General features: G+C 45.1%; 1 long non-coding RNA gene across 1 annotated transcript; it reads left to right on the forward strand.

Moving 5' to 3' along the window:
- Positions 1-8: 8 nt before the first annotated feature.
- Positions 9-1058, forward strand: LOC119087188. The gene is made up of 2 exons (XR_005090630.1): positions 9-294; positions 704-1058. It is a non-coding gene; the product is annotated as an uncharacterized LOC119087188 (long non-coding RNA).
- Positions 1059-9479: the final 8421 nt, after the last annotated feature.

Genomic DNA, 9479 nt, shown 5'->3' on the forward strand with positions numbered 1-9479 from the left:
AAACTTAACCGCTGAGCCATCTCTCCAGCCCCTGGTTTATTTCTAATATTAACCCCAGCTGATGATATACAGCTCAGACTTGATTTTATTAGAGTCCAATCATGCCTAATGTGTGAGCTGAATGAGTCAGCCAGGTCTATTTGGCATGGGACAACCTGAATGGCATGAGAACATGGTTGTTTAAGAATTAATTTTATTTATGTGTATGGGGGTGTCTGATTGTGTAGATTCTACATATGTGAGGCTGTTCCAGGCCAGAAGACTCTGTCAGATATTCTGCAGCTGAAATTTGAGGTAGGTGTAAGCCACCCAACACATGTCCTGGGACCCAAACAAGGGTCTTCATGAAGAGCAGGAAATGCTCTTAGCTACTCTGCCAGCCAGGAATATGATTCTTGTAACCCTAAACTTCTTTCATCTACAAGGCTCCTTTTGCGAAGAGAGGCTGAGGAGCCTAGGCCTTGAGCTTCCAAAGAAGGGTGATTCTAGATTCTGTCCACACCAGAGTCTCTGGCTGTTAGGTTTGAGAATTATTGACATCTCACTAGAGCAGTGGTTCTCAATCTTCCTAATGCTGCAACCCTTTAATACAGTTCCTGGTGACCCCCTCAACAGTAAAATTATGTTTGTTGCTACTTCATAAGTGTAATTTTGCTACTGTTACAAATTGTATGTAACAATCTGTGTTTTCCTGTTGTCGTAGGCAACCCCTCAGAAGGGTCATTTGACCTGTAAAGGAGTCAAGACCCACAAGTTGAGAACTACTGCACTGGACCTTGGCATTGGGGTCAGGGTGACTGACACAGAAAATGACTTCTGGTCAGTGTAAGGACAAAGAGGAATCTCGGGGTACTTCCTTGGCCAGTAGAGAGGCTGAATGGCCATCTACGGGGTATTGATCTCCTGAATTTGAGCTGTTATATGAAATGAGACACACAATGGGTTTGTGAAACCAGGACAAATAATATAAAATGTCTCATTTGTAAGCTTTTATGCTGACTACTGTTGAAATGACATTTTGAATCTGTTATATTAAATAAAGAACATTGAATATTCTACCTAGTTTTCTTATTACTGTTCTTATTAAATTATTTTTATGATGATTATGATTATTGTTTGGGGTTTCTTTGAGACAGGATTTCTCTGTGTAGCCCTGGCTGTCAGTCAGAGATCCTGCTGCCTCTGCCTCCCCAGTGCTAGGATTAAAGGCATGGGCCACTGTATTCAGTTTCTTTTTCTCTCTTTCCTCCTTCCTTCCTTCCTTCCTTCCTTCCTTCCTTCCTTCCTTCCTTCCTTCTTCTTTCTTTCTTTCTTTCTTTTTCTCTTTCTTTCTTTGAGACAGGGTTTCTCTGTGTAGCTTTGGTGCCTGTCCTGCTGTACTGGCTCTCTCTCTGTAGCCCAGGCTGGCCTCGAACTCACAGAGATCCACCTGGCTCTGCCTCCCAAGTGCTGGGATTAAAGGCATGCCTCACCACCAGCTGGCTTGTATGCAGTTTTTAAAAACATTCTCAACTCGGCACATGATTGTCCTACAAGGGACTAGATTAATACCATAAGGGAAGGGGCCATGGTATGTATTGTCATGTACCCTGCTGGTACTTTGATGAGGGCATAGTGGGTTGAAATGGTGTTCGTTGGTCACTCAACACTTAACAGTCACCCTTTCCCTCACCTCAGGACTGTTTCAGATGGCTTGCTATTTCTAAGGGAATGTGATCTGATTTAAAATGTCACACACACACACACACACACACACACACACACACACACACACACGTACACTCACCTCAGGCCCAACATTAGTGAGAAAGCAAAAGGTCATGAGATGAAGCATATGGAGTCTGTCTTGTCTTGTTTTCTGGAGCTGTTCTTGGTCTCACTGTATCCCAAACGTTTCATTCTGACAAGTCTAGGGACATATTCTGACCTTTGTCAAACCAAGAATGAGAAAGATCCTCAGACTCCAGCAGCTGAGACTTTCTTCTTCCGCCATTCTGTCCCATTGTCTCTTTGCTCATGACAGGGCCCCTATTATACCCAGCACAGGGACACCCAGAGTTGAAACATTGTCCAGCCTCCTCAGATCTGGTTCAGCTATATAAAAACTGCCTGAAGGGGTGTAAACAGAAGTTTCAAGTGACTTTGGGGAGCTCTCCTTAAAGGACAGGGCCTCTTCCCTGTTTCTGTGGCTGGAAGCCTGGCTCTCAAGTGGCTATCTCAGGCCACAATGCATCGGAGGCTCCTACGTCAAGATGGTAGGCAGTACTGATCAGCCACTATAGGAGTCCCTAAATGATCACCAGAGTTTTTGTTTTAGGGTTTTATTTTATTTTATTTGTGTGTGTGTGTGTGTGTGTGTGTGTGTGTGTGTGTGTGTGTGTGTGCTGGAGAGGGAGCTCAAGACCCTGTGATGCTTGGCAAGGACTCTATCACTGATCCACCTGATCCCTGATCCCCCCTCCCATCATGGACTTTTTGTCAGGAAAGAAAATCTTAGAAAGTTGGGGCTGTGTCAACTAGACACATGGTCATATTGTGACTTGAGGACTGGTGTCTACCTGCTTTCAACTGCTGTCCCTAGAAGGAACAACTCAACTACTTTCAGGCAGAACACTCAAGTGCTTTCTAATTTATTTTACATGTGTTATTTGGGTGTGTCTGTGTGTGCACCTGCACACATACATGCACACACACATGCCACCGCTGCAGTGGAATCAGAGGACACTTGTAGGTGTTGGTTCTCTCCTTTCTCTCAGGTCATCAGGGTTGGCCACATGCACTTTACCACATGGGCCATCTCACTAGACCCATCCAGTACTTATAGCACAAGGTCAGCTCCAAGATGACTTGATTTCTGTATCATCCAGTATTGAATTAAAAATACAATTGGCAAGACCTTCAAAAGGCACCAGTTTAGAAAGGTTCCGCAGAACTGGGTGAGAACAAATACTTCTTCCTTCATTACTCCATTGTCCTATTTGTCCTCAGAGGCTGCCATCACCCTCAGCTGCTTGATATGTCCCTTGCTGCTGACTTCCTAATGTAACCTTAGGAGGAAAAAAGATTCAGTTCCCAGGGCACTGTGTGATCTAATAGAAATACTAATGGCACCCCTGTCCACCTATCTGTCAAATCAACAAGTTTTATCTCTTCATCTGAAGAACTCTGCCTTAATGATCAGCATGATTCTACACTGGAATCACATGGATATTATGGCTCACATTAAACTGTTCAAGACTTCAGTCAATTGCCAGTCACTCATTTCCTTAGCTTTCCCCTTCCTGGTATAAAATGCAGATTGAGCAGACAGCTGGGACAGGTGCTGTAGGAACACCAGTTCTACAAGGCCACAAAGGACAGCTCCCTGAGTGCATTATAAAGAGCCCCAGAAGGACAAGCAAGGGCCCATGGTTAATTACTTGTCCCACCAAACATAAAATAAAGGCTAGAGTGTTAGTACTTAGTTGTGAATTTAGACTGCATTTTCAGTAAAGATGAGGGTATGGGACACCACAGCTGCAAGCATGTAATATGTTCCATGTACCAGGTATGCAAAGACCTGCAGACATATGATTCACTAAACCCTCTAATGTGATGTTGTGTTATGTAATAAGCTTGTTAATGACATCATTATTCATCTATGAGGAAAAAAAAGACTCTTATTCATCTAAAGCACATTGCTCAAGGATAATCAGACTACAACAAACACCCCTAGAGAAGGTAGGATATAAGGAGGACCCTAAGAGGGATGTACAGATCACCTTAGAAAGAGGAAACAGAGGAGATCCTGATGAGTAAACTGGGGGTGGTGGGGCAATAGAGGGGAGAGGATGGGGAATGAGAACATGAGGGAACCACATGGTCAAGCTGGGGGAGTGATGGAGTGGGAGAGCAATGAATGAGATATCTTGAGAGAGGGAGACATGATGGGGTAAGGGAGAAAGCTGGTGCTAGGGAAAATCCTAAGAATCTACAAGGACAACCCCAGATTAGACTTTTAACTACAGTGGTAAGGTGCCTGAACTGGCTTACCCTGGTAATTAAATTGGAAAATACCTTAACTGTCATCATAGAGCCTCAATCCAGTAACTGATGGAAGCAGATGCAGAGATCCACAACCATGTACCAGGCTGAGCTCTGAGTGTGGAGTCAAAGAGAGGGAAGAGGGATTCATTATATGAGCAAGGGTGTTTGGGGGGGGGAGTCAAGACCATGATGGGGAGAGAACAGTCAGAGGCATCTGGAGGAGTGAGAGCAGCGAGAGAAATAGTACACCGAACATGGCCAGCAGACTGAACTTGGCCATGAAAGTAGTAGAGGGAGAAGAGAGGAAGAGAAGAGAGACAGTCAAGAGGGGGACACAAGCCAAAAGTAGAGGACCAAGAAAAAAAGAAAGAGAGTGAGAAGAACCAACACAGCCATGGCTGAAATGTCTGGGCTATACAGGAATGAGAAGCTGGGGGAAGTAAAAAAAGGCCCTGGGCTGGTGAGTTTAGGGGTGAGACAAGAGGGAGATACTGGCATTGAGACACCCTGGCTGTCAGGGTGAGCTATGCTAATAGGCACCACAGTTTGACATTTGTCCCAGGTTTTTGGGACCTGACTCTGGGTTCAGTTCCCAATCCATATTAGGCACCTTACTAAAGCCTATGACTCCAGTTCAAGGAGATCCAGTGTTCTCTGGCTGCCAGACACATATGTGGTACACATAAACTAATGCTGGCCCAAATACATGCACATGAGTAGATATAAGTGTTTTTCTTTATGTATGTATGTATGTATGTATGTAGTGTATGTATGTATGTGTGTGTGTGTGTGTATGTATGTATGTATGTATGTATTCATTTATTGAGACAGTTTCACTTACTTTATATTCTGGCTGGCCTTGAACTTGCTATATAGACCAAGTTGCCTGTGAACTCATAGAGGTTTATCTGCCTCTGCTCCCGAGTGCTGGATTAAAGGTGTGCACCATCACACCTAGTCAAAAAAAAATTTTTTTAAGAGCCTGGTAGCAGTGGCCCATGATTTTAATCCCAGCACTTGGGAGGCAGAGGCAGTTAGCCTGCTCTACAGAGCTAGTTCCAGACAGCCAAGGCTACACAGAGAAACAATGTCTCAAAATATGAAAATAAAAATTCTTTTCTAGAGAAATGACCCTGCAGCTACTTGAAAAACCAACCCACTAAGCCGGGTGGTGGCGGCACACACCTTTTAATCCAGCACTCAGAAGGCAGGGCAGGCGGATCTCTGTGAGTTCTGGAATACAGAGTGAGTTCCAGGAAAGGCTCTAAAGCTGCACAGAGAAATCCTGTCTTGGAAAACCAAAAAAATAAAAAATAAAAAACAAAAAACAAAACAAAAAAACAACAAAAAAAACAAAAAAAACACACTATCCAAAGCATTCAGTCCAGGAAGCCAAGCCACACCTCTATGAAAACTGTCACCAAATGCCAAGACTTGACCAATACTCAGTACTTACTGGCTTCCCAAATTTTTGCCTCCACTGGCTTTCCACAGTACACCGGGGGAGTCTCCTTCCAACTTTACATGAGCTCCCAGGAGCAAACTTAGGTCATCAGGCTTCATGGCGAGTTCTTTCACCAGCTGAGCCATCCAAGTTGCTCCTCTTTATTGTGTTTTCCCCTGAGGTGCCTGGAAAACTGGGCTGTGATTCTATTGGTTCTCTGTCTCTGTCTCCCAGCTCACCATAGGAACACTAGCTCATTTAATATTTTCTCTTTCATTTAATAGCAGCCTATAAAGAAAAACAAAACAAACACAAAAACAAACAAAAATAAAATATAGAATCCATTTTGACTATATCCAGTTTTGCCTGAGCGACTTTCTAAAAACCCAAACACTGATCAACAACAAACAAACCTGTCCTCTCATCACCAGACACTGTGATTAACAAATGACAGACATTCATGAGCAAAGGACCACTTGTTCTTAAGAAACCAGCCAAGAAAGAGCTTCCTGATGGCTTTGGAAGTGTTGATGGTTTCTTTGATCTGAGGCACACTCAGAGTCTTGGAGGCTACACCTGCAGGGCAACAGTGCCTGAGGAACAGGCATTTACAGGCTAGGAACAAGTGCCATTAGGGAGTGAGATGGTCAAAGGGGCAGATAAATGGGACTAAAATGCTGTCTGGTCAGTGTATGATATATACAGGACTGAAGTCCACTGTGTGGAGTAGTTTGAAACAGTCTGCTCCTATTCAGTATGAACCAGGTCAGAGAGCTGGAATCTGCCCACACAGAACATGAGTTTCCTAATGGGCAAAAGACATTCAGAAAATTCCTTTGTAAGTCCTTTCATATTAATGAGCATCCAGCCAACATCCCAGCCAACAGACTCTAGATGTGAAACACAAATCTGTCCAATCCTGGCAGTGGTGCTGGGACAGTGTGCTTGTTAGTTTTTATTATCAGCCTGACCTGACCTAGAGTCATGTGGGAAAAGGACTCTCAATGAGGAATTATCTAGATCAGGTGGACTGGGTTTGTCTCTTGCTTGCTTCCTGTACAGGCAGAGCCCTAGCACAGAGCCCATTCTTAGAGCTTTGAAGACTTCAGTTGAAACCTGGTGGTGGTAGCCCACACCTTTAGTCATAGCACCTTCTAGGCAGAGGCACGCAAATCTCTGAATTAAAGGCTAACTTGTTCTACACAGTGAGCACCAGGGGTGCTAGGGTTACAAAGAGAACTATGTCTCAGGAAAATTTAAAAAAAAAAAAGAAGACAAAAGAAGAAAGACTGGACAGAAACCGTGATGGGAAATCAGCACCCATCTCTACTGGAAAGCAGTGGAAGCCTTCAGAGTGTACTGATAAGGGCACTGGTTCCCCTGGCCCCATGCTTCTATCCTCAACCCCAATGTTATCTTCTTCTAGGTACTAAAGTAGGGAAGGCAGGGGGCAGATGGACCATCTCCTGATCTCCTGCAGGGTTCTTGCTGCCTAAGCAGTTTCTCCAGGCTGAGTTTGTCCCCTACTTTTGACTCCTGTGGTAGAGGACTGACTGAGCTGAATTGGCCTCTAAAGATCTGCTGGGCTGAGGCAGGCACTGTCTTTACAGAGACAGTAGTCTAGACACACTCCTAGTATATATGGGAAGGAAAATGATGTACACAAATCTATCACTGTGGTAGATCTGGTCCTCAGATCCCTAAGTCTGCAATCCTGACTCAGTAATGTTCCCTCCACTCTGTGAATCCAGCTCTCTGACCTCAATTCAGGTTGGTTCCAGGCATGTCTAAGGGCATCATCCTGGGAACCAAAGAATATCAGAACTGGTCTCTTCAAGGACAACAGGGATCCAAAGCAGCCAGGAGGCCCTGATCTTCCTCAGAAATGTATTCTACATTATTCTTGTCACATAGCTTATGCAGAAGGTCACCATTCCTGACCATGGCTCCTTGTCCTGTCAGCTGCTGAATGGAAGAACTATGTATCACGTGGACAGATGCCTGCATGACCTGAAATGTCAGACAAAGACCATGGCCTCAGCAGGAGCTCCTTGGAAGGTTGACTGGGAATTTGCTTGTAACCTATCCTACAGGGGTTCAGGATGGTTGTTTAGCCTGGTCAGTGTCCATTCCATCTCGCTCTGTCTCTGCAGAGGACGCTAACATGGGTCCAATCCTCCCTCTGTCTAGGCCCACAGAGGTCAGGACACAGTCCTGGTTTCCCACTCCTCAGGCTTGATTTGCCACTGATGTGCTCATGTAAATACATTACTGTTATTTATTTGTTCTGTCTGAGAGATATACAGTGTCTGTTGTTATTTTACTTTGAAAGCAGAAGATGTAGAACCAAGAAAACCAGCTTTAATGAATTCCAGGAAAAGCACCTAGGATGTGAGGTCCAGGATGACATGGCTAGTCCTGGCTAAGCACTGTCTATTTGAATTTTACTGCCTTAAAAACAAAAATAGAAACGTGTAGTTTCCTAGTAATGTGAGTCCCTTTTGAAGGGTTCTGTAGTAGCCTGTGGCAGCAGTCTTGAAAAAGAGAGGGGGTGGTTCCTCTAAAGTCTCTTATGGTCAGAGGTCCTGGGCAGGACCTCTTACTAACAGCAACACATTGCTTGTCTACACCCAGTCCTATAACAAGTCTGGGCCTTGATAGTATACCACGGTACTCATCAAGAATGTAAGTGTCTGAACTCCATCCTAATTAGAACTCTGAATGAAAGGAGTTGGGGTATCATCTGTGTTCTATACTATTTAAATGCTCATATTGATGAACAGAGGGATAAAAGAAGCACCGGGACATTCCAGGGCAGTGTTTGGATGGTATGGCTAAGTTCACAACATGGGATGTACTATGGGCTCCCAATGAAGCGAAGAGAACTAGGGTTTAGAAGGAGGAGGTGCTCAATTGCTTCTTCTATGTTCCTAAAGTGGCTCCAAGAAAGTGAACCTGGGATTCTGGTCAGTTAAAGGAGAACCAATTAGCAGGGTGGCAAAGGCTGTTCCCCATGACATCACCAGTCCCTTCTCTGGACATTCTATTGTATCCTGGAGAGCTCATGGCATCCAGTGATGTCACCAGTGTTGTAGCAACATCAACTGCCTCAGGGCATCCTTCAGTGCCTACAGGGTAAAGCATAGACATGCTGCTGGCAAGATTGAGGGTCTCCTTGGAAGAGAGAATGGAGAACATCCGTAGAACAGAGAGAGATGGAAGAGGCTGGCCTTGAGTCTCAGAGGAAAACAACCAAAAGGGTTTCTGGGGAAGACACAGTGAGTGCTGGGCAGGAGATGGGGACTTCCTGGAGGAGGTGGGCTAGACCTGGGCCTTCCAGTAATGGGAGAGAGGAGCTGGAACCTCTGAGAAGCAAATTGAGTTCCTGCTTCTCATATTTCTGAAGTCCAGGGTCCAGAACATTACTGTGTGCCTCCTCTAAGCGAGGATCCAGCAAGGCCAAGGCTGTTATACTGGGTATGCTTATCTTTACCTTTCCTGGGTCTTGGGGGTGTAATTTGGGGACAGAAGGAGACAAACAGGTGGCAGAGGGACTAGTGTGTCCCCAGCTGAGGCCAGGCATCACTGCACTTCAGCTTTGGGGTTTCCTTAAATGCAGTGGCTGTCGACACTAGTCACATGGAGAGACAAGTGCTTCTGGCCAAGACATCATGTCATCAGGCTGTCCAGCAGACTCCTCTGACCACCTCTCCCTGACAGTGGTCCCTTAGGGTCCTGAATCAGCAGTTGAGGATGGCAGATCGATCTCTAGTGTAGTCAAATAACTGTAGAGATGTGGGACCAGGGCAGAGATTGGCTCCTTCGTACAAGCTCTGCAGGTCCTGGGCTGGCAGTGGGATGACTTGGTGAGTCTGTTAAGCATGTTGTGTCTCAGTATGACATTTCAATCCCTGGTCCTGGAGTGACCAGGCAGGAGATCTGGACTGTCCACAGTGCCTGAGTACTTGTGCACTGTGTTATTTTTCTGGCTTCTGAAAGCACAGGCAGA

This window comes from Peromyscus leucopus, unplaced genomic scaffold (genome assembly GCF_004664715.2).
Source record: "Peromyscus leucopus breed LL Stock unplaced genomic scaffold, UCI_PerLeu_2.1 scaffold_1813, whole genome shotgun sequence".
Taxonomy (NCBI): domain Eukaryota; kingdom Metazoa; phylum Chordata; class Mammalia; order Rodentia; family Cricetidae; genus Peromyscus; species Peromyscus leucopus.